We start from the raw sequence: 25,863 nt of genomic DNA, 5'->3' as shown, positions 1-25,863 counted from the left end.
ACTCACCAAGCTGCACTTCAGGGAGGAGCCTCTGTGCTGAACTGCCTGCCTGCACAGTGTTCCTGCCATCTGAGCCAGCCCTTCTGAAGGAGTTCCTGGAATCCTATTTCAACCAATAGGACTGAGGCTTTCCCCATCCAACTGGAGCTGTGTAGCACCAGCCAACAAGAGTGGTTCTATTCTGACCAATCAGGACAGTGTTATTTGGACCAACCAAACTATGAGGATTTGGAGTCCTCATTTGCATGAGGTTGCACCCATGAGGGGCCAGGGGCAGGAACTTCTGTCCATATAAGCCATCTCCCCTCTGCTGTACTTTCCCTTTCTGTTGAGGACTGAACACTGCATCTCCCTGGCTGAGCTGGAATACTGAAGATATCTTGCAGGAGCAGAGCAGCACAGAGCAGCACAGGCCAGAGCAGATAGTTGAGGAGCAGAGCAGTGTAGCTGGAGAGGGGCCTGGCCCTAGTGCCAGCTGGTCCTGGGGCTGACTCAAACTATGCGGTTTCCACATCTGTGCTGTATCACAATTCAGTTGTTTTGCACTGCGTAACATGTCCTTCTTCACCACACTCCAAATTGGTGATTCCTGTTGATTGTTGAATTGGAGCCAACTACCATATATATAAAAGGCTAATATGCTAAGTGTCCCTCCTACAGTTTGACTGGTCGCTATGACACTCCAGGTGGCAGACACTCAATGCAGGAGCTATCGAGCTGCAGTTACTTGGTGGCGGTTCTCGAGTGGTGCACCCTGAAACCAGAGAGGAGGGAGCCTGATTCCTTGCAGGGCTGCGAGATTCCACCTTTGGCCATGGGTTATGTTGTTGCTGGGGCACTGTCGGCCCTGAATCTGGTTTACTGCACACTTGCATTTGCGTTCCATACCCTGTACGACAGCAACTTTGCAGAGTGCCCTCTCGTACTCCGGGATCCTTCAGGGGATGTTGGAGAGCCAGATTCAGCTCAATCCCTGCAGGCTAGGCCGAGGGACCCCACCTGCCGGAGGGACCCCACTCACTCCATAGACGCCGCTGAAGAACCACGGGAGGTTGGCTCCAGGGCGTGGCTTGTCTTGTCCAGTCCCACCCCACTGGCTACCTTCTAATTAATTTCCTTTCAATGTACATGAATCCATGCACCAGGTCTCTAGTGTGTGTGTGTGTATATATATTTTTTCATAGCTTCTAATTTCATCTCCTAGAACCTCTTTTGGGTTCCTTCAAATGAGCATTGTTGAAGGCTAAGACAGGGAGAGCAGTGTGGGAGTGCTGTGAGAGGTCCGGGGCCCCTTCAACCATTGCTCATTGTGTGGCCTCCAACCCATTCCTTCCCTGCTTTGAGGCTCAGGCTTTCTTACCTACAGGGCCTGGAGGACCAGGCTGGCTCTCAACCAGGCCTGCATCTAAGGATTCTAGAGCCTTGACCCAGCCATTTCTCTGATGTCACATGCCTTTGTCTATGAAGTCTGCAGGGAAGTCTGAGGCTGCTGCACCCTTTTATCCCTCACATGTCCAATGAACACTCTAGAAAGATGTTGCCCTTTCCCCTATACCAAACAGGGAGAATGTAATTTATTAGTAGTAGGAGTGGTGACTAACAAGTTGGCCTCGACTTGTGCAGTCCTTGGGTTTACAAGATGTGGTGCCCTCCCATCTTATTAAGCTTCACACACACCCTTGGGGTGGGAAAAACAGGAAAACTATGTCCATTTTACATTTGAGGAACTTCAGGATCAGAAAGCTTCAGTGACTTGTCTGAGGTTATGTATGTAGCAGATGGTAAAGTGAGGGCTCTAATCCCTAAGCACCATTTCTGGACCCCTTTCTGCTCACCTGAGGTGGTTAGCTGGCTCCTACTTAACAGTAGGAAGCAGGGCACTGAGAACAAGGCCCTGGAGGGAAGGGTGGGTGCTCCTTGGGGAGAGAAACATGCCAGGCAGAGCTGCAGTGCCAGGGAGAGTAGGGAAAATTTCCCTCATGGAAGCCTGTCTCCTGTTCCCTCTGCAGAGTCTTCCTCCTGGACTTGAAGACATTTGACATTCACGGGTGGCGAAGATGGAGGGATACGTCCAGATCCGAGTTAAACAAAGCATATGTGTGACACGTGGAACAGCTCCAGTTGTTGTTTAAGGACACCAGCAACTTGGAAGGAGGTCTAGCCACCGGCTGCTGGGCTCAACCTCGGCCGTGTCCGGTACACTGCCTCCTGGGAACACGGACCTGGCTCAGGAGTCAGGCTGACTAAGCTGGGACATGTCACTAAGCTGGGACACGATGAGGCTGCTTTAAATGACAAGTGTAGGATCCAGATGACGGAGTGGTGGCTAACTCAGCCAAGAGGAAATGCTGAGCTCTGCTCAGGGACCCCCAAACCTACACATGCTTAGGGAGGAAGCTATGAGTACATGAGTTTACAGCATCATCTGTGGAGGAGAAAAAGGAGGCATTCAAGTTTTAGTTTGTAGTTCACCATGAGTAACTTGTGAAATTGTCAGAAAAGCTATTAGCAGCATGGATTCTACTGACAGAGGTAGATGTTCCATCAGAGGGAGGTGATGATCTTAGTATGTTCAGCATATTCACACAAGTGGGATTACTGAGATAGAGATGATAAATATGTTTATGATTCTTTGTATGTGTTACCAGCTTGATTCCCAGCTGGTATGTACCCATTTATATGCCCACCAGCAATATACAGTGTGCCCCTCTCACTGCACTCACACCAGCATTATTAAGTAAAGACACATTTCATTTTTACTATAGTGGCCATTTGAGGTTCTTTTAGGAATTATTGGTGCTTTTCACTTTCCAATTTCCTTTAGGGATTTTCACCTTTTTCTTTAATGATTCCAATGAGCTTCTTACATTGCAGACATGAACTCTTCACTGTCATATTTGTAAATATTTCAAAGGAAACCACTCTCTCTGCATCTTCTCTTTCTCTCTCTCCCTGGATGCAGGTCCTTGAACGCCTCAGTCCCAACTTGCATGAGATGTCCCAGGAAGTTCCTGGAGAGCCTTCCAGGCCATATGCTCGTAGCTCTGGTGCTCACATGTCAGAATCGGGGTGGCTCATTCTCCCCTGCCTTTGCCACCATATGTGAGTGCCCCTAATCTGACGGGCAGATCGGCAGCTGGCGGAGGGCTGCCTGGCAAATCTTGACATCTTGGAAGGGAGAAGATGGCAATAGAGATTCTCTTTCTAAAAATGAAAGTCATGCATCTGGGTTTGTTTGTTTTTTTCTGGAAGTTGGGGCATCTCAACGCACCTCTAGCTCAAGCTGAGAGTCTATTTCCCACGTGGCAGTGCGGAGCAGGAGGACAGTGTCCTGTGCTAGAGCGATGGTGCGTGCGGGAAAGATCTCTGCTTCAAATGCCAGTGTGTCGCTTGCCGGCTGTGTCCCTCTGGGCAGGCCATCTCACCTGCCTTCCTTCCATTTATCTGGCCTCTGTCCCTGGTGCCAGTGCGGTGGCTGTGGCCACTGTGCGTTAGCACTTCCCTTCAAAAGAGGTTTGATGACTTCACCAACGCCGTCCTCCTCAGATGCCGAAAGAGACAGGCACTCCAGCTTTTTTATCTGTTTGTCATGGAAATGGCAATGCTGGTCATCTGAGCACTTCCTCAGTCCCTGGTGGCCAGGCATGAATGACCTCTCCCTGGACCTCATGTGCCATCTCTAGACCAGGGGTTAGTAACAAAGGCTGATGGGCCAAATGTGGCTGCCAGTGCTTTTATAAATAACACCGTGTTGGCACATAGCCATCCTACTCAGTGTATGTTCTGTCTGTGGCTGCTTTCACGCTAAGCTAGCAGAGTCGAGTAGCTGCAACAGAGACTGTGTGGCCTGCAAAGCCTAAAGTCCTGATTATCTGGTCTTTACAGAAAGTTGACTGACCCTGCTCTTGGTTGATGGTTACCAAGTCTGGTGTGGGGCGAAGTGTCCACGGGACCATGGCCAAGCAGGAAAAACAAGGACCAACAGGTGAGCTCCAAAAAGCTGAATTTATTCAGTGTAGAGCCTGCCCTTCATACCAACATCATATCCTTCCTTTTTTCCCTTTAAAATGTCTTGACTTTTATAAAATAACTGTGATGGTAGATTGTACTTATTTTTTCAAATGTCCTTACTTGACCAAATAAAAAATTGACCATTTAATGTGGTTCCCAAAATAGGAAATTTTATCCATCTGTGAAGTCCTCAGGCCAGGAACCGCTGACTCTCACTGTGGTGGCCAGTGGAGCCCCACCCCACCCATCCCTTTCCTTTCACCACACCATCCTGTTCTTCTTTTGCCAGCAGATCTTCACTCATGCTTTTGTATGTTTATTCACCTACTTAGGAAGATATGCTAAAGATTTTGTTAGATTAGAGGACCTCAAACTTTCTGATTTCAGGACCCATTTTCATTCCTAAAAGTTACTCAAGAGCTCAAAGAAGGTTTGCTTATGTAGGTTGTATCTATTAATGTGAAAAATTAACACTGAGAAAGTTAATAATGCTTATTTAATAATAGCACTAGTAGTCCGGTGCACGAAATTCGTGCACTGGGGTAGGGGGGGTGGAAAGGGGCCCCTCAGTCTGGCCTTCACCCTCTCCAATCTGAGACCCCTCAGGGAATGTCCAACTACCTGTTTGTGCCCACACTTTTAACAGATAACAGCTCCATTGTTGTTTCTTTCTTATGCTTAAAACCATTGGAATTAGTAGGTATTCAAAGTGTGTATACATTTTGGGGGGACACCCTGTATATCTCTAGTCAGCGGTGAAATAAACCAACAGCAGATTTGGAACCCCCAGACAGGGAACCTTGCTTACTCCCCACATGTCTCCCCACTTCACTTTCCACCTTCGTGGGCAGCAGGAGAATCAACGTTTTCTCTCATTAATTCGGAAAAGCATGTCCTATCACCCGTTGCCCGGCAGGAGTGCACTAGGCCCCAAGCAAGCAAGGCTCAGTCAGGGCAGCCTTCACTCATGGGTGCTGGCACCCAAAGTGCACATTCCTCCTCTACAGTCGCCCCGACTATCCCACTGTTTCACTGAGAGGACAAAATTCCTCTCTGCCTCTGGGTTCTTGATCTTGAACGCTGACCGAAGGCACCTCAGAGAGGGCCGCCCACGCCCACCAGGTGTGTCTGTCTGCACCTGCTCCTGCCTCAGCACCTGCATTAACCCCTCAGAGGTGATCTCGTAGCTGCACTGGCCTCCGTGGGAACAAGGCATCACCACTCCACCCTCTCACTGTCATCTCACAGGCGCCCACTCTCAGCACCCAGAACACCCAGGCACTCTCCAAAGGACGTGAGCGCATCAGAGGGGATGTGTGCACATCCTGTGGGGGTGTTAGGCATGCCGGTTTGATGGAAGTGCGGTGGAGAGGCGGGGGGAACTTGTGCACGCCTTGGTTTGCAACTGTTGCAGGCATGGGAGGGTGACAGTGTGCTGGGGGATGTTCGCACGCCAGGGGGGTATGTGCACACCAGAGGCCTCTGGCTTTGCAGATCCGCAAACCCCCGTGGTGCAGCCAGGAGGACATCAGTCTGGCCCGCCACGGTGGCTGTCCCTGCGATCCTGCACCTTCTGGGCCAGGAGGCGGATCTTGCGCAGTCACTCCTGGGCGCTCATGGCTGCCTCCCCGCTGTGAAGGGTCATGGATCGGAGTCCCGGGACCATGCACAGCCTCAAGAGCTGCCCCCTGCCCGGCAGGGTCACAGATCCGTGTCTTGGTACCGGGTACAGCCTCAAGCACTGAACCCTGCCCGGCAGGGTCACAGATCCAGGTCCCGGACTGCGAACAGCCTCCTGTGCTGCCCCCCTGCCCACCAGGTCATGGATCCGGGTCCCGGGACCACAGACAGCCTCAAGCACTGTCCCCCGCCTGGCAGGGTCACAGATCCAAGTCCCGGACTGCGGACAGCTTCCCATGGTGCCCCCCGCCCGGCAGGGTCACAGATTCGGGTCCCGGACTTGGGACAGCCTCCTGCAGTGCCCCCCGTCTGGCAGGGTCACAGATGCGGGTCCCAGACCGCAGACAACCTTACCTGCTGCCACCTGCCTTCAGTATGCAAATTAGCTGCCATCTTGTTGCTTCAGGGTGGGGGTCCCCACTGGGGTGCCTGGCCAGTCTGGTTGAGGGGCTGAGGGCCGTTTTCAGGCTGGCGGGCGACTGAAGCTCCAAACCTCTCCTTTTTTTCTTTTTCTTTTTTTATTCTGGCATTTATTTACCTTCTATGCCTGTCACTGGAGCTGAGAGCCCGCTTTCTCTCTAAGGCTCGGCTCCAGCTCTTAGACCTCAGCTGCTGAAAGCAGGTTTCTGGCCTTTGTTTACCTTCTGTATTTGAAACAATGTTGCGGTCCTGCTGGCTGAAGCCTGGCTGACTAAAGCAGGTTTCTGGGGTTTTGTTTAGCTTCTATATTTGTAACAATGTTTCTTAGAGAGCAGCTGAGAGGCCGGCAAGGCAGGGGGGGAACCTGGCTTCCTCCGTCACTGGAGCAAGCAAGCCTCCTGTTAGCTTCAAGCTGCCTGACTGCCGGCCGCCATCTTGGCTGGCAGTTAATTTGCATATCACCCTGATTAGCCAATGGGAAGGGTAGCGGAGGTAAGGCTAATTACCATGTTTCTCTATTATTAGATAGGATTTAACAATAGTAATAAAAAACCTACTGCATGTTAGCATAAGTATTTTTATTAAACATGACTATTTTCCCAAACAGAAAAAATTAGTGAGAAGAATGGCATTGACACCTCTGCAGATCTTTTTAAATCGGGCTTGATGGAAGATGGCTGGGTTCTTATAGCTACTTCTCTACCCACTTTGTTGCAATGCGTTGTTTTTATTGAAGTCTGTGGAGAAAGCCCTGCCTCACTGCGACTTGTGGCTGGAAAAGAGAGCATTGCCTTTTCAGACAATGGTGGGCATTCTTTTTTGATAGTACACCAAAACTCAGTAAGAAGTCATTTCTTAAAGCTTAGCTGTGATATGGAATCTGAAACCATATCAAAATTCTTTAATTATTGGGGAAACCATAATGATGGGTGCACTTTACCCCAAATCCTAAGTTTCTTTTGAAAACTTCCATTTTAGTTTTGGCAACCATACCATGAGTTGTTTTCCTTAGAGTGGCAGGCTTGTTTTCTTTGTTTCTGGGGAAAATGTCTGCCACTGAAGAAGCTCCATCTGAAGAAGCTTCCTTTGTGTTTGTGGTGCCTCCAATCAAAATGATGCTCACAAAAGGTGGCTACACTCAAACAACCGCACTTTGCCCAGAGGCAGCCCTGGTACTTCAGTGTGCAGTGCAAATGCTTTGTAAAGACTTCCCATTTTTCACACAAAGTATAAAAAAGATGCATGATCAAGGGTTGAGCTTTCATTAAATTAATAATTTGTGCTGCTTCAACAAGAACATTCAGATTGGGTAGAGAAGCAGATATAAGAACCCAGCCATCGTCCATCAAGCCCGATTTAAGAAGATTTTCAAAGATGTCAATGCCATTCTTCTCACTAATTTTTTTTCGGTTTTGAAAAAGTCATGTTTAATATAAATGAATACATTTTTTATTGCGAGTGCCTCAGAACGAAGTGACTCCTGGTCCAGTTGGGTGCCACAGCCTTGCTCTGTGATAAGGCACCAGCAATTTCACGTGCTTTTACTCCATCAGTGCAAATATCAACACCATCACAGCAAGTGGCAAGTCACGTCTCAATGACATCACAAACAGAGTTTGACTTTGGGAGCATCCTGGAAGGGTCCTGGAGACTCCCCGAGGTCCACAAATTCCAAAAGATATCAATTTGTTTTTATTGTGGTGGAATAGGCATAACAAAACTCACCATTTTCACCATTTTTAGTGTATAGTTCAGTGACATTAAGTACATTCACATGTTGTGCCCCCATCATGACCATCCATCTCCAGAACTTTTTCATCTTCCCAAACTGACACTCTGTTCCCATTAAACACGAACCCCCATTTCCCCTGCCCTGACCCCTGGCCACCACCACTCTACTTCCTGTCTCTGAATCTGACTACTCTAAGTACCTCAGTTAAGTGGAATCACACTATACGGCCTTTTGTGACTAAGTTATTTCATTTAGCACAATGTCCTCAAGGTGCATCCACAGTGCAGTGTGTGTCAGAATATCCTTCCTTTTAAGGCTGAATGATAGTCCTGTGTATAGATGTACCTCATTTTGTTTATCCATTTTGTTCATCAGTGGGCACTGGGTTGCTTCCAGTTTTTGGCTATTGTGAATTAGGCATAATTTTTGCAAGCCTGCTGTAGCTTTCTAATCGGTTTCTGATTAAATTCCTTTCGTAGGCATTAAGACAGCAGGTGCCTTCAGGCAGGGCCTTCTGGGAGTATGGCCTACCCTACTCAGTCCAGGTGGCCCCCATTGGTGAGGAACCCCAGCATTATCTTTCTAAAACACACTGCTCAGGCCTGAGCCCTCCTCCCCCCCTGCTCTGTGTTGCTCTGGCTCAGCCTGCATACTATCCACACCAGGCTAGATGTTCAGTAAACAGCTGCTCTCCGTTCATTTCATTCCGACAAGTCTTTATTGATCACACATTATTTGCTCATCAAACAGATCTGCCTTTTCAAACACTTTCAGTCCTGGCTTTGGCTGCACGCTTGCCTGTTAAATCTGTATTTGCACATGTTCGAGTTGGCGGCTCAGCTCAATAAAGACGAAAAGGTCTGCGTGTTGGATGGAGGTGTCTGGGGGAGAGTTTCTGAAACATGGGGATTTTGTTAGACTAGCCATGTGCTGCCTTACCTACCAAAGCCTCCCGAAACCTTATTTATAAGTCATTTAGATATTTTATTACTAGATTTACCATTTCACTCAGCCTCTTGGCCGTTGTGCTGCAGCATCCAATAAACTGAGCACTAAATGAGAAATGGATAGATTGGGCCTTCAGCGAGGACAGATGTATGTATGGGAAACGCACAGGAAAAGAAATTGCATTGTCCTCTGTCCTCCCTGTACTTCTCACCAACACACCAGTAAGCGAGCTCACAGCAGCAGTCACCTTTTGTTTCTGAGATGGCCCTTGGTTCAATGTCACTTGTCACTTTCTCTTCTATACACTCGACCTTCTGGTTGGAGAAGCCCCTCCTATCTTCACAATGGAAAACAAGCTCTTGATAACCCCTGGTAATGGTGGGGATGAAGTGCCTGCCTCACGTTTTGCTGCTTACGAAGCCCTTCCTAGTAGGTATTTCATGTCATCCTCACAGTAGCCTGATATGGAGGAGGAAATCTCTGGGTGGGTAGTTTTTTTGTGTTTTTTAAAACATTGTTTTTAATTTGCTAAGTCCATTCCACCAATTCTTTTTAAAAAATATGTTTTTATTGATTTTAGAGAGAGAGAACATTGATGTGAGAGAGAGATAAACATTGGTTGATTCCCTTACACACCCTGATCATGGATTGAACCCACAACCTGGGCTTGTGTCCTGACTAGGAATCAAACCAGCGACCTTTTGGTGCACCAGATGACACTCAACCAACTGAGCCACACGAGCCAGGGCTGGGTGGATAGTTTTTAGGTGGTATTCTCATTCTCATTCACAGATGGGGGCTCAGAGAGGTTAGTCCAAGTAAGCATTGCTTCCTGCAATATCAGTTCATCCCTCGGGACGCCACGTCTGTAAGCAACTGATACACAATCATACCCTCGGACTTGCCCAGACACCAAAATAATCTGATGTACTGACTGCTTTTCTGATGTTACTTTAAGAGGAACTTAATAGGAGCCAAGGGAGGAAGAGGGAGATGGTAGAAAAGCAAAAATGAATTAAAAATGTTCTAGGTGTCAGGTGGTCTCATACAATATGTAATTTAATGCTTAGAACTAAATACAGGTGACGACAATCTGTTTTATACGAAGAAAATAAGACTTAGGAAGATTAGAAAGCTTGCTCAATATCATAGAGCTGCGGTGAGAAGGAGCTGGGATTGCAAACCAGACGTGTTTGGAGTTCAGGTGCTGTCCATCATAGCATGAAACTGAACTGTAGGCTTGGGCCACCATGAAGTAGGATCAGGAAAGGGACTTCTCATTCAGAGTCATCTGCTGCAGCGGCCTTACCCTGGGCCTCCTGGGTGGGGAGGGCTCCAAGAACCCACCTGATTTTATGAAATGATGTGTCAGTGTGAGTGTACAGGCTTATTTCTGAAGGATGGGCTCAGATTAACAAAGAGAAACTGGATGAAGGTTAAGACTCTCTGATCTAGTCCAACACCAGCATGGAAGTGGGGAAACTGCCACCAGAAGAGAAAGGGGTTCCCAAGCTTTCCTGTCAGAGGCAGAGCTGAGACCCCCCTCTGGCCTCCTGACTCCCAGGCCACGCTGAGCACTGCCTCCCTCCCCTTTCACCTGAGCTGTTCCTTGAGCATTAGAAAAGCATGGAGGTCAAAGGTCAGGATTTTAAGCATTACCTGTTTGGGACTGGACCTCTGCCTAAGTGGTCTTGGAAAGCACCGAGGTGAGCAAGGCTTGCCTGAGACGGGGAGAACAAAACGTCAGTTTGCGTTTTTATCAAAGCTCCAAGAGGTTTCAATGTGAAGTGTGAGAAAGCGTCGGAGCTGGGCTTTGTCTGAAAGGGCAGCCTCTGAGCCTTCATATCTCCCAGGTTTATAATTTCACCTTGTTCCGCCTCCCATCCCCGCCGTGCTGGTCATTACAGCAGAAAGAGCGTTTGATGGAAGAAAGACAGGCTTGTCTCCGCAAGAACAATTTCGCTGTTGTCTGTGGAATGCCACCCAATATGATAAGTGAAACGTCGATACTTCAGACGGACTCCACTGGTCTGGATATGTATTCGCTTTCCTTGGTTATCGTCAGGTTCACCCAGCTGGCCAAGAAGCAGCTTTTAACTTCTTTGAGAAGTAAAGACCCACTGTGAGGTGGAAACGGATCTTCCAGCGTCATCTCTGTGCAGCTCTCTGGCTTTCTTCAAGCTTGTTCCCACTGTGCTCGGGTGTGGCCTGGAGGAAGGTGGCCCACGGGCGGGGCTCGGCGAGCTGGGGCAAAGTGGAGGGGGGGTCAGGGCCAGAGACATCCGGACGCTCCAACTTCTGACTCAATGCCTCGCCAAACGGTGCAGACTTAACTATCACGTCTGTTTAGGGCCACTGGCTCTCAGCCACTAACCTAGTTTACAGCAGTGGTTTCAGCTGCCAGGGATGATTTTGCTATGTTTGGAGACATTTGTCACAATTAGGGGCTGCACCTGGTGTTGGCCAGGGACGGGGATAGACATCCTACAATGCACAAGACGGCCTCCGCACCAAAGAATCACCCGGCCCCCATGTCAACAGTGCCAGGGTTGGCCAACCCAAAGCAGAGGCAGAGGCTGCATCAGAGCATCAGGGCCACCCCGCTCAGTGGTTATCCATCACAACGGCTACCAATGAGGTGCCACAGCAAAGAACTGTTGGGTCCAAAATGCCCAAGGGTTGAGGTTGGGAAAACCTGATTTAGCGTGTTTGGGTTCTTCTAAGCCACAGAACCCAGCCCCAGCCCCAGCCAACTTCATGTAAAAGGGACCTTGTGGGAAGGCGATGGGTTGGTGGACAGGACGAGGGACGCACAGATGCACCAGGTCTTGTACAGAGCAGGAGCGGGCCCTCGGCATGGAGCACAGAGACCTAAGGCCAGTTTCCTCCAAGGGACATGCAGGGTCACCCGTTCCTGCCCTTCTGTCGTTTCCAAGTGGATGCAGATCCCTGGGAGACAGTGGGCCTGGTGGCCGCCCCGGGGCTGACCCACACTGTCCAGACATCAGGCGCCTCCAGACCTGCACGTGAGCACAGGAGGCTAGTCCCAGAGATGAGAAGCAGCTCTCTGTGCAGAAGGGGACTGTGTACCCGGTGATGTCCCCTCCCCACCATCACATGCTGCTGACAGCATGGAAGCGGTGTCCCGGGGTGTCTCACAGGACTCCACTCAGGAGAGCCAGGGTGGCTGAGAGTCACAACACACTTGGGGAATGGAAGCAGAGACATCCAAAGGCTCTGGGACCGCACCTGGAAAGAGCATACAGCTAGGGTGGTCTTTTCCCAGTTCTTCAACCAGCACCGTGTTCCTCACTGCACGTATTGGCTTGACAAGCATTTGCTGGGCACCTGCCATGTCCAGGCACTGTGCCAGGCACTGAGCGTTATCAGTGACGGGCCCTGCCCATCGGGAGCTTGCAGTCTAACGAAGGTGCGAGTGCAGGGGCAGGAGCAAGCAGGACAGGAGGCAAACACGTGACAGATGGAAGGTGGTCCCAGCAGCTGTAGGATGGGGCATGCGGGGAAAGAGGTCAGCTGGCCCTGGAATCGTGGAATGCCACCTGGGCCCTGGTGGCTCTCCTGGGGACAGGTGCCCTCATTGGCAGCACAGGAGGAGGACGAGCCAGGAACACCCAGAAAGGAAGTGGCCAAAAGGCGTTCGAGTGTCCCCCGAGCAGCAATCCGGGGCAGGCGTTGTCTCGCTGTCCCCACATGTATTTGTTAAGCGTGGGAATGGTGCTTCCCCGGGACCCTCCGCAGGCCCATGCGAGGCCCCTGCCATGTTAGCACGAGAGGCCCTGGCCCTGCATCTGTTTCTTTTATTTGTTCTGTTAAAGAAAAAGGCCCATTGAGGGTACAGGAAGGGGGGGGGGTCCAATCCACCAGTCACAGGGCAATCATTTCTTATGAGTCTTGAATGCCTTCCTGATTGTATAAGGTTTTATTGTGTTTTTACACGGAGCGCAGACTTGGGGAGTCAATTTGGCAGCGAGACAGGGAGGGAAAAGAGCGCTGTGAGATCATTCTGAGTTAAAAGTTCACCCCGAGACAGAGGTCCAGAGACCCGGTGATTCTAGGGACCCTGCCAGAGCCTCTTGAATCCCCATTAGCTTTTAACCCTCCGTGGAAGTCATGAAGACAGATAATTTTCCCCTTTCTTGCAATAATAATGTGGTTTCCCCTTTAAATAGCTTAACTGTTGCACTCAGGAGACCTGAGAGGAAAGGGGACCAGTTTCCAAAATGCCACTCTGCTCCTCAGCCTCCAGGCTGCCCGAGCCCCCACCATGGCCGTGGGCCTGGGAGAGCTGCAGGAAGAGGGTCGGGTCTGCTGAGGGCAACCCCCCTGCTCTGAGTGCGTGCTCCGCGCCCTCCCTCTGTGAAAAGCAGGGTCGAGAGACCAGCGCCGAGGGCCTCGGTCCTCCCAAGCTGGAAACACTGAAAGTCCTCAGCCTGTGGACCACTGCCATGACCTTCTGGGAACTCTGCTTAGTGTACCAGAACGGCCCGTTCTTGGCTTATGTGTGCAACACGAGGCCTCAGCTCTGAGGAGGGCCTCTCGTTCACAGAGGGCCTGGTACACAGGCACACACAAGCTTCAATCCCACCCATCTTTCAGGTCTGTCTGAAGCCTGTAGTCACTGCCCCCAGCACCTCCTCCTCCTCCTTTATACTGTTATGTATTGAGTGCAAACTATGTGGCAGGCTACAGGCTGAGTCCTTTAAAGACATTATCTCAATTAATGTCCACAAAAATCTTATTATCAACTGTACTTTATGGAGAAAAAGGCCAGGGCTCAGAGAGATTTGGTGACTCATCCAGGGTCACACCTGTATCAGGTAATAGAGGGAATCCTCAAACCCAGTTAAGAATGATGCAAATGTTGCCCTGGCCTGTGTGGCTAGATGGTTAGAGTGTTAGCCCTCACGCCAAAGGGTCTCGGGTTCAATTCCTGGTCAAGGGCACCTACCAGGGTTTCAGGGTTGCTCCTCGCCCCAGTTGGAGTACGTGCAGGAGGCAACCAGTCGATGTGTCTCTCTCACATTAATGTTTCTCTCTCCCTCCCTTCCTCCCTCCCCATCTCTCTGTGAAAAAGCAATGGGAAAATATCCTGGGGTGAGGATTAACAACAACAAAAAGGAGTAATACAAATGCTGTCTCTTACCCTCCAGGCTGCTCCCCAGTGACTGGCCTCCCATCATCCTTTGGGCAGGCTGCTGGGCCCTGTGGAAGGCACATGGGCACCTCAGGGTCTTCATCCAGCTCCAGGGTGATGGTATATGGCCTTGGGCAGTTATGCTCTGCTTCAGCTTTTTGGATGGAAAATAGAAATAAAAATACTTACCTTGTAGGCTTGCTGTGATGCTCAATGGCCTGTTACATTTGGGAGTTCTTGATAAACAAGAACTAAAATTATTTTTACTATGTCCTATTTCCAATGTCTCTAAATAGGGTCACCAGCTCCTTGGGGCAGGCTCTGTGCATATCCCTCATTATTCCCATAGAGTTTCTACCCAGTGCTGAATAAATAAATGAACCTCAAAACGAAGTGGCTGACCTAATAAGAAGATCTTGTTTATGAATGTGCTTTCTCTGTAATGTCACCAAATTGTCCTCCGTAGGCCTACACACTCTGCACCCACAGCAGCCGAAGTGAGCATGACCATTTCTGTACACTTTCACTCCCACGGTGTGTTAGCCAGCGTGTGGATTGTTGCCAGTTCAATAGTCAAAAATCAGTATCACAATGTAATATAAATTTGCATTTATCTTATTATGAATTAGGCTCAGCAGTTTCCTATATTTGTATATCCCATATAAATGGCTGTAGAGGGTATGGAACTGGTGGTCTTTTTTCCTCATTGATTGGTAGGATCTATGTTTGGGAGATGAAGGCAATGTAATTGGCAAATATTGTTTTTCCCAGTGTGTCAGTTGTTTTAAACTTTGCTTACGGTGTGATTCATTTTAACAATGGAAGCAAAGAGGAGCCAGGTCACAAGGCCTGTAAACATTCAGAAGAGGCCACGTGAGTGGGAGACAGGCTTCCCAGCTGTGGATCCCAAGTGTAGGTTCGTGTGCCAAGGGAAGTACAGAGATGCAGGATCAAGGAGGTGGAAACTTTAAAGTATAAATATAAATATATATATATATAAAGTAACTTACCCCATTACTTTAGAGCCAAACAAGCATGGATATGAATTGGTAGAGTATTTAACACCTGTATGAATTTTTTAGGGAAAGCATTGCAATGTCAAAGAAATGTCACACTTGTATGTGGCTGCTTTGGGCTTTGCCCAGACACCCTGTGAGGGTTCCGCAGTGGGATAGTTTGTAAGACACAACTCTCATGGGAGCCAGTCACCCAAATTCTGGTCTCAGTTCTGCCACTGGTTAGCTGGGTGGCCTGGCACATCCTGGTGGCATCACAAACTTCAGGTCTAGCAGCATATGAGCTCTATGAGGGCAGGGTTACTGTTCTCAGATGAATCTCCAGTGCCGGGGCCAAATGCCTGGTACGCAGTAGGGCTTCAATGAATGGGTGCTGAGGATAACTAGGGTGACACCCTCACCATTCACCTTATCCGTTGCTCCCCCCAGTTCTGTTAACACCTTAGGGCCAGCCTGCTCTATGTGGGACTCTGGGATGCAAAGGTGACTGAGGCAGGTCCCTGTCCTTTCCCGGGTCCAGCAGAACCAGAAACGCATGCCCTGGTGTGATGATGCTGTAGGATCATGCTGACTCCGGGCCTCTCCTTACATCCGTCTCGCCTGGGTATCGGAGTACATCAAGGCCAAGAGTGAAAGCTTTGTCATGGGTCTCCAGAAGTCACCTCACCCACTCCTCTGCCATCTCAAAACACCACCCCCATTCCTTGGGAGACCCTCAGGTGGTCCAGTCCCCATGAGACTGTTAGCAATGGTGGTCCATGCATGTCATGGTGGTCCCAGGCCCCTCTCCCACACCCTGCTCTGAAGAAACGCGATCTGGGCTGTTTATGGGGTGTGGGCTCTGATATGTGGGTGGCAGGCTGCTGCGCCGTCGGCGGGCAGTAAAGTCTCAGACGTGGGCCTGTTTTCCAGCTCCAGCTGCCACATCAAAAGAGCAAGCTCCCTACAAACTTTGCCTTAATTAAAAAGTTACGGTAATCCTCAGGATGGAGGAAGGTCAGACACCCCTGGAGACAAAAGTTCTCTCTGTGGCCACAGACCAGGCCTTTCCTCCCACCCCGGGCGCTATTAAAAGGGGGCAGTTCTGTAGGCATCTCAGGCTCCGGTGAAATAGGAACGGAAATGCACCCCTGCCCCCACACTCATAATTTGTTTTGGAGTGATCGAGGGCCAAATATTTGAAAAGGAGCTCTGGTGTCTTGAACAGATTTCTCTTTTTCACATGTTCCCATATTTGTTGGGGTCTTTCCCAGCTGGGCTTCCGAATGCCTCACGCCCAGGGGGGCATATGTAGGAGAACCACGGATATGGAACACCCAAACCCTATTCCCTATCTGTAGGCAGCGTGGCACTTAGCACATTTGTTTTCTGGTAGGAAAACTGAGCACTGGCAATGGGAAGGGGTTGCCTGCAGGACCCCGAGTAGCACCAAGGTCTGAGGACAGCACCCTACCCCAGATCCCAACCAAATCAGCCCACAGTGATGAAAGCCACAGAGACAGTGATGCTCACTGGACCATCCACCTGCTCCCCCATATTTCATGGGCCCCTTGGAGGTGGGCAGGGTCATGTGACCAGCCAGTGAACTGTGTCCCTTCCTGGACACAGCAGGAAAAGCTCGTGTGGGATTCTCCAGCCTTTCCCTCAGAGCCATGACTCATAACAGCGGCCCACAGTGACACCATCATGGGTTTGGTCTTGGGAAAGTGCCCTACCCATCCCGACACACACACACAACATGGGCTTGCAGACTGGGACAGATATGTCTCTGCTGTGTTAAGTCATAGGAATATTTTTTTCTGCAGCATGGCACAGCATAACCTAACCTAATCAACTCACTGAATTAGCCCAGTGAGCCCAGGCTGGGTACTGATTTCCTTGCTCTTTAGGGCCCCGAAGACCACCATGGAGAAAAGTTATGTGAAGGTGCATTTCAGCTCAAACATAAAGGACAATATTTTTTCCCTCACAGTTCTCAATTCTGACTCCCAGAGGGCAAATCCCCACTCCCCATGGGTCAGGAATCCATGTATTGCCTCTCAGCACTAAATAGAACTGAATTTAAAAAAATAGTGTTTGCCTATTTAAATTTTTTAAAATTTTATTTTAAATTGAAGTAAGATGCACATAATATAAAATGCACCATCCTGACCATTCTTAAGTGCACAGCTCAGTGGCACTGAGGACATTCACATTGTTATGCGACCATCAGCACATCCATCTCCAGCTCTCTTTTCAGTTTGCAACTCTAAGAAAATACCGTTTAACACAGACATTGGACGATGACCGGCTGCTTCGGGACATGGTGCCATCTCTGCTTTTGTACCCTGTGTAGCCGAGGCTGGTCTTTAGCAGGAGGTTGGTGGAGTAGAAACCAGTGGGTGGAGCTTGGCCTCCTGGACTCAGGGACCCCTCTCCCAGCACTGCGCCTGTGTGCAAATGACAGAGGCACTCTCTCTAGGGGATGAATCACCCAAAACTTCTCTGGATGGATACGTTTTCTTAAAAAAGGAACCTTGTATGACTGACCAGCACATTAAAAGAGCGAGGCTGGATGCCAGCCACACGTGCCCCTTGGCTGGGCATTTTTATGCAGCGCAGAAACCATGCAACTGTATGTAGCAACGCATGTGCTGGGCACTACCTCAGCCCTTCACGTGCGCCATCTCATTCTTTGACTTTGCAATATCCCAGGTGTAGGTGTCATTTTCCCTATTTAACAAAATGAGGAAGCAACGGTTCAGAAGACAGAAATGAGTTGCCCATGGTCACAGAGCCGGTAAACAGCAGAGCTGTGGTTCAAATCCATTCTGTTCACTTCCAAGTCCAGCGCTCTTTCAACCACCCTCCAGCTGTCCCCTGGCGACCGGGGAACCTGTGCCCAAGGCCACGCCACGTGCAAACCAGAACTCAGGCCAAGGGCACGGGACTAGGCTGAGGCTCCCTGTGTTCACACTCTCAACAAGAAAGTGAAGTCTGCACAAGTCGATAAACAGGACTATTTACAATGTTCTGAGTCTTACCTTAACGGAAATATTGAAGTTGGTGTCAAAACAAAATATATTATTTATCTACAAAGACATTCACAGGGGCTGACGGATGCCATGGAATATTTGCTGCTGTAACCAAGCAACATTCTCCATTTATTCCCTCGCACTGAGGATCTGGGCCCTGAATATCAAGCACAACGTACTCAATTTTCTCAAATACCACGAGCTCGGGAAAAGCAAAAGGAAAACAGAGTAATTTCCTTTCCCATCGCCTGCGCAGGTGATTGGGCTGCAGACTGTACGGAGGGAGAAGTGATTTGGTTCCTTGGATAATGGAATTAAGTGGGTACCTCCCCATTTGCTCCTAAAAACACAGAGAAGCGGCATTTATGTTCCTGAAACATGAAATCAGTGGAAACACAACTGGGTAAAGAAAGGAAAATTAGACAGAAAATCGCTAATCATTTGATTATACGACAACTCATGCACATTCACATACTTGATTGTCCTCTGCAAGTGTGTAGAAGGATGGTTATGAAAAAAGAAAGGTGCTGGTTTCAGCATGTTTCGTGAGTGGGCTACGGCAGCTGGGAAGGAAAGCGGCCTGGAACGAGGGACAGCCCTCGCCTTTGCGCAAGGGGCCGGAGTTCACAGAGCTCTTCCATCCGAGTTCTCTGTCTTCGCGCTCTGGCTGGTGCGGGGCCTCCAACACCCTCTCCCCTGTTCCTGCTCCATCCCCTGCCTCTGCCATGCACAACTGCAGACAGATGCCTGCGCCCACCGGAGTGCCCTGCCCAATCTCAGCCCTGGGCCTGAGCTGCCTCCCAGGCCTCACGTCCTCACCCCTGAGCCCTCCCTCAGTTCGGGTGCCGCCTCCTCCTGAAGCCCTCCCTGCATGCTCCCAGCCTTGGTTGGCTGTCCCTCTCCCCTGTTCTCCTTTGTCCTCTGTCCCTTCCAGGCGATGGCCTCTCCTTGGAGAGGCTCTGATTACAGACCCTGCTTTTCTCTGGGCCGAGAGGCTCCTGGAGAGCCGGGACATGTCTTCCCCAGGCAGACACTGACCTAGCTCAGGGCATGGCTCAGCGCCTGCACTCAAGGGGTACTGGGTAACAAATCCCATTAGCATGGTGTCATTGTCCCTGTCCACAGAGGGTCACGGAGGCCAGGTGAGGTGTGTTGTGTGCCAGTGAGCTAGAGGGGTGTCGGGGCTGAAGCCCAAGTTGGGTAACACCTGGCTTTCCTACTTGCTGAGGGGCCTGTGGTCCCCTGTGCACTTGGAGCTCGGACTTCCCCTTTTAGAGGCAGAGTTGTATTAGGGATAAGAAGCCACGGAATATGGTGCCACCACTGGGCAGGCTTCTCTGCACTTGGGGCAAGGATGGGGGAGGTGGCACAGGAGTATGGGCATAAGAGTCTCCACCTTTGATTGACTTCTGAGGGAAGCGATTAACCAGGGCCGGGTTGGAACCCCAAATGGAAGGAATAAAGGTATGTCAACTCCTTCACTTAATGTGTGCTTACATTCTTGATGATACTAGTACTTCTTGTCCTCTATTTAAAAGATAGGCTGAAAGGGGAGATGGAATTATGAAAAGAGATAAAAAAATAAAATAAAATTCAAAAAGGAACTGGATGGAATAGTGAGAGGTGTCTGTGGTGGTAAAAGGGAACACAGGAGAGTGAAACACACAACCTTAAACAGAGCTGCCAGGGCTGCAGGCAAAGTTTCCACAGCAGCCAGCCGCCCTTCTTCCCTCCTGGGCGTCCCCATACAAGGCCAAGGGAGCCATGCCTTTAACGCACGTCTCCTGAATGCCTACTGTGCGCGCGTCCCAGAGGACATTAAGACTGTTGCAGCCCAGAAAAAATGACAATGAAGTATGATAAAGAAATAAGACAATCACCAGTGCCCGGTGGGGGCTAAGAGAGACCAGCACCTACAGGAACTGGGGGTGGAGCAAAGGAGACCCAAGGAAGCCTGATGGGTGAGGGTGGCAGGTGGATAGATGGAGGAAAGGGTCACTAGCAGAAGCAGCCACACCGTGAAAGGCAGCAAGGCTCAGAGTGAGTGACATGGAAATATGTACTAGGCCCCAGGCTCATTGCATGATATCCATTAATAATGATACGTTCATCACAAAAATTTTGAGGTAGACACTGTTGTTACCCCATTTGAGGAATGAGAAGATCAATTACTGAGGTTAACTACTTTGACCATGATCACAAGGTTGGTGTGGACACAGACCCAGGTCTCACTCTCTAAACCCATGTTTAGACACTGAAATGTCTCCTGAGGTGTATCAGCTAGCCAGTGCTGTGTAACAAATCACCTGCAAGCTTTCTGAGGGTCAGGCACCTAGGAGCAGCTTCCCGGGGCCCTGATGTTGGCAGAGGCTGGAGTCATTTGAAAGCTGGATTGGACTGAAGGATCTGCTTCCAGGCTCACTCACCCGGCTGCTGGCAGAGGCTTCTGTTCCTCATGACGTGGACTCTCCATGGGGCTGCTCAGGACGGGGCAGCTGGCTTCCCTCCAAACATATGATCCAAGACAGAGAGCATGACCGAGACATGTGTCCTTCATGACCTACCTTGGAAGTGGCACGCTATCACTTCAGTTGGATGCAATTGACCACACACCCAACCCTGGTATAGTTGGAGCGGACCAGGCACAGGTGTGAATGCCATGAGGTGGGGGTCTGAGGGACCATCGTAGAGGCTACCTATCACACATGGCATCTTAAATTATTGGGGCTTTTTGCCCCAGCAAGAAAGGGGTTCCTCTGGTGGGAACTCCAGGGGCAGCTCTCAGACCCTGAGCTGTGCGGTCATATTCAGAACTCCTTCCGCCCCCTGTGCCCACTTCCTCAGGCTGGCTCATATTCCGCCCCTCCTGCTCCACCCCAAAACTGTCACCCACACACCCAGCGACTGCCCTGGTCAGCAGGGATTTCCCGCAGACCCACGGCAGTCCAGGCAGGCACGTGCGGCCTCGCTGAAAGGCTTGCTTCTCTTTCTGAGGACTTTATCAGCTCACAAAAATAAACAGCGCCCAGGTCCCTGCCATCTCAAGGCTGCAGTTAATGGCTGCTTCTTTCCGAGAAGACAGGCCGCCCCACTTCTTGGTAGACGCCCACACCCATCACTCACAGGACTGGAGCTGAACCCGGGGTCTTGGACAAGAGCACCCAGAGTGTGACTGATCAGTTTGCAATTAGCAATTCATTAGAGGGACACCTTTTGCCCACAGAACCGAGACTGGCTCTCAGAGCCTGGACAGGGACACTTCCAAAGACAGGGATCGACATGCCCCCACAGAGTGGTCTTTCTAGAACCTGCCTCGAGCACACCACACCTTGCTCAAAATTCTTCTTCTACCTCCCTGCCTTCAGGATCAAGCTCATCGAGATCCTCATCCTAGCTTACAAGGACCTCACAATTCTGCCTGCCTGCTCCCCTCCCCCTCCATCCCTGGCCCTCTCCTGCAGCCCTGCTCTCTTTGATTCAACTCTTTGCAGTCGGTGAATGATCGATGCTATCTTTTACTGCATCTCTCCTCAAATGTCCTTCCCTTCCCAAATAACATCCATCCCCGCTTCAGAATTAATCTTCACCCTCCCATCATCTGGGAAGTCTTCCATTAACCACCCCAAGTTCAATTACATTCTCCTTTGCTTCCTTCCACAGCAGCCAGACACTGGTGCTCACCTCAACCCCTGAGCTTCCTGCATGTCCCAGTCAGTGTCTCCACCTTCGATGAGACCCCGCACCCACATTCAGGGGAGCTGGCTGGTGAAGCTACTCACATGGAGTGTCACCGTGGAGGCCCTCAGGCGCTCAGGCCACAGTGAGCCCCTCCTGTCTTTCATCGCCGTGGTCCCTAGAGCTCTGGGACCCCTGGCGATAGCTCCTGAGATCCTTGCTGGAAGTAGAGGTGGCCCAGCCAGCACAGCACGATGCTGGACATCGGGAGACCCTGGCCCCGTGTTAGCACAGGACTCCTGGTCTAGTTGACACACGGCCCTCGCCTCCTTGGCTAGGGCCTTTACTGCTCATACCTGTTTCCACTTGTGCCCCTGGACAGCTTGACGAGCGGGTGCCAGGACCAGCAAGGGCTTTGGGTAGATGTGGCATCAAATCCCAACATCACAACGTGTGGTCTGCAGCCAGTTACAGGACTCGTGGGGCGTCCGTGTACTAACCGGTCAGGCAGAAGCAGCCTTCCCCAGGGGCTGGTGTGAAGGCACATGAGATAACATACATGTAGAGTATAATGATGCCTCGGGTCTGTCCCTCCTCCCGCTCCCTCTGTTCAAAATGGAGCCCACGGTATGCCGGGCTCCAGGAGGGGGAACCACGAAGGACAAGAGCTCCCAGCCCAGTGCGAGAAGCACCATGTGGGCATGCAAACAAAGTGGCGAATGACTAACATCAGGAGGGTGCTGCCCACGGCTTGGGGGGATTTTTCTGGGGGCGAGTTTCTGCAAAGCCTCAAGGATTGGGTCTTGCAGGCCTGGTGTGGGTTTGGAGCAGCACTAACCCCGCGGAGAGCCAGGATCCCACCCACTCACCGTGAACCGGAACCCGTCACGGGAGACGAGCACTCAGTGCCAGGCTGAGCGGTGGGGGGAGGGCGGGAGCAGCCAGTGACTCATGGACACTGCGCTCTCCCAGCCCTTTCCGCCAGGAGCTGAGGAGGCCTGTTTACACGGGTCCCCCCTGCAGTCTCTGCTGCTTAATATGCCTTTTGAAAATGATGCTCAGTGGGATGTGTGCACATTTGTAATTACAAAGACCAGCCTGATTTTTCACAATCTGTGCTTGCTAATTTCTCAGCTGCAAGCAGAGAAACAGCAGAAAGTCCAAAATACTCCTCGTTGAGTGGGTTCCTGACAAGCACTGTGGCTGTTTCTTATTTAAAGGGCACTTTCATCCCCCCCATGAGGAGGGCAGACCCGCTTCTATTAGCCCAGAGGCGAAACCGAGGCCCACAGAGGAGACATGACTTGCCCAAAGTCACAGGGCAAGTAGGAGGGGCCGGAGGCTGCACACCGATTCTCCAGATGGCAGAGTTGGTCTCTTTTCTATCAGCCTCTGGGGCAGACAGCAGGGAGAGGAGGCCAGAAGTTCCCAGAACCAAGGCTGCTTCCCCCACGAGATGGGCATCCTGCCCCAAGACGTGGCTCCCCGGGAGGCACTGGGTGAAACCCCACATTCAGGGGACGGCCTTCCCAGGAACTGAGCCGCCACACAGGCTTCCAGGAGCTCGGCCCACGTGGGACGAGGGCGGCTACGGTCGCAGCCAACCCTTTGAAACTGAGCCTGCGGTTGAAGTCAGGTCAACACATTCACAGGCGTGTTGGGCCCTATCGACGTCTGGGGTGGGAAACCCACCTGGAAGCTGTGGAAACGCAGGGGCCGGCGCTGCTCTGCAGAAACAGTGGCTCTTTGAGTGGAAGGTGTTCGAGAATTAAGTTTCCCCGGTGTTCCCAGGGCTCAGACTTAAAGCCGGGGGGGGCCGGGGCCCCCAGTGCCTGATGGAGCCACTGATAGGTCCCCGCTGGCTAAAAGTGATGACATTGGCAAGAAACTGATCTTTCTGGGGAGCAGAAACTCAAGAGCTCTCAAGTGCAGAACACAAGGCAAGTTGTGTTAGCTGCCACAAAGCCCCAGCCTTCAGGTCTGGGGGAGGGTGGGAGAGGGCCCCGTGGTGTTGGGTATCGGGAACCCCAGGCCAGACCCTAAGGAGGAAACTGCTGGAGTGGGACCTCTTATCTTGTCCCGCCCCCTCCTCCTTCATAGAGAATCAGGACGCGCTCAGGCCAGGGGCAGACACCGTGTAATCCGCTTCCTCCCTCGGTGTCACAGACAGAAAAATTGAGGCCCAGCAGCGATGGGAAACTTGCCGCCAGGCAACAGGGAGTGTCAGACACGGACTTGGGACTTCTGGCCTCCTCTCCCAGGTCTCCAGCATCTTGGTTCCTTGCTTGTTTGGACCATGCAACAAAACAAAAACCACAGCCTGCAGCCCTTTGCCACCTGGCGCAGGCCACGGCCACGGCCACGGCCACGGCCACGGCCACGGCCACAGCAGGCCCAGATCTGGCCTCCTTCGCGCTCCTTTGCGAGTCCGCTGAGTGTTGTTCCCTGTTGTGAGCCGAGGCTCACACATAAAAGTCTGGTCAAAGCAGGTTTCAGCCGCTGGGCAATATATATTTTTAAAGTCAGTTTGTGTAAAACAGACCCTGCTGGTATGGCCCCTTAATGTAGGTCAGCCACACATGCCCCAGTGTGTCAACCCCTGGTGGCGTGGTGAGGACCAAGGACACCCAGCGTGGGTGTCACTGTGCACAGTGGGATGTGTGACCCGTGCACGTCCGAGAGAAGGCGAGAGGACAGCTGTGGCCTGGGCTCCAGCACCGGCATCTGGAAGCCAGGTCGGTCCCCCAGGGCTGGCTGCAGACACATGTGGCCATCAGGAGCATGGCGTTCTGAAGACGGGATCTCGGGTTGGCTGAAGGTGAGCAAGAAGCTGCTGAAATTGCAGAAAACACTGTATCTGTGTTTGCATGCGGGCATTTGTTTAGAAAGGAAGTTCCTGACTTTCAGGAGATTTCCAGTTCTGCGCACTTGGAAGTTTTAGGAGCTGTCAGGTAGCTGTCGGAAGGCCCTCCCCCAACCCCCCTGTCTGCGCTCCTCGGGGCCTCCAGTGCCCGCACCCTACAGTCCAGTCTGAGCTGAACAGTCTTCTTCTGACTTCAACAACTTGTGTTAAAAGCCTTGGTTGTGGCTCGGGGACCTTGGTTGCTGAAAAGTCTGCATCCCTTTTTCAGTAGCTCTGCTTTCTGTGGACGGTGCCCCTTCTTCGTGCTGCGCAGTGGGGACCAAGGGCTGCCGTGGAAACGTGGGGCCCGGGCTACAGGAAGGAGCTTTACATTCTCTGCAGAACAAAGAAGCCTTTCTTCTTAAGTGCAACCTGAAAAACAATCCCCCACCGGGGAGTGCCTTGACACTTCCTGTGTAACATATAAAACACCCCCGGCAACTGTGCCTGGGGGAGCCCAGCCTGGCCTGACCCATAGATGTGCATGGAGGCGGTGGGAGTAGTAACATCTTGTGTCCTTCCAAGCTTCACCCAGTTAAGGAAGGAGTTAGAATTTAAAATGAAATGATAATTATGTTGGAATCATTGAATAGCAGGTAGAAGACCTTCAGTTTTCTCAGCTGTGAACTGAGACTTGGATGAAAATGACCTCAGTGGCCAAGAAAGGTGAGGGGACTTCCCACAGAGGGATGTCAACGCCCCGCCCTCTGATTCTCAGTTGGATGCCTGTAAAGCCCCTGTGAGAATTGTATCTCCTCATATTCCTGTCGGGATGGTCGCCACTTGGGGATGGTGCTCTGGCATCAGTCACATACATGAAATAGGACACTTTACTTTCCTCCGCTATGTTTTGTTACTTCTCCAGTTGGAGAGAATAGCCCCAAACACAATTCCTTTGAATAGATGTCTTCCCCAGTGACCAGGATAAAGGTGTTTTTCTAAAGCACTTGGTTGCAAAGAACCTTAGCGTTGGAGAGAATCAGTGCATGGGAGGAGCTGAAAGACCTCCTTGGCAAGCCCTGCCATTTTGTTGCAGGAGTTTCTGAGGCCCAGAGAAGAAAACAACCCAATCTGATGAGCTGTGCCCATCAGATTATTCCTTTCAGAAAAGAACAAGGCCTGAGGGTTTGAAAGTGACACAGCCTCGCCTTACGGTATGGCTCAGTTGGTGAAGAGTGGCTCAGTTGGTGGAGAGTCATCTCAGATAGTATCCCATTAAATATACCAACGGGCTGTGGGTTTGATTTTAGTCAGAGCACATACCTAGGTTTCGGGTTCAATCCCAGGTCTGGGTGTGTATGAGTGGTGAC

Source organism: Myotis lucifugus, unplaced genomic scaffold, assembly GCF_000147115.1.
Source record: "Myotis lucifugus unplaced genomic scaffold, Myoluc2.0 scaffold_330, whole genome shotgun sequence".
Lineage (NCBI taxonomy): Eukaryota > Metazoa > Chordata > Mammalia > Chiroptera > Vespertilionidae > Myotis > Myotis lucifugus.
Note: the sequence above shows the minus strand (reverse complement) of the source record.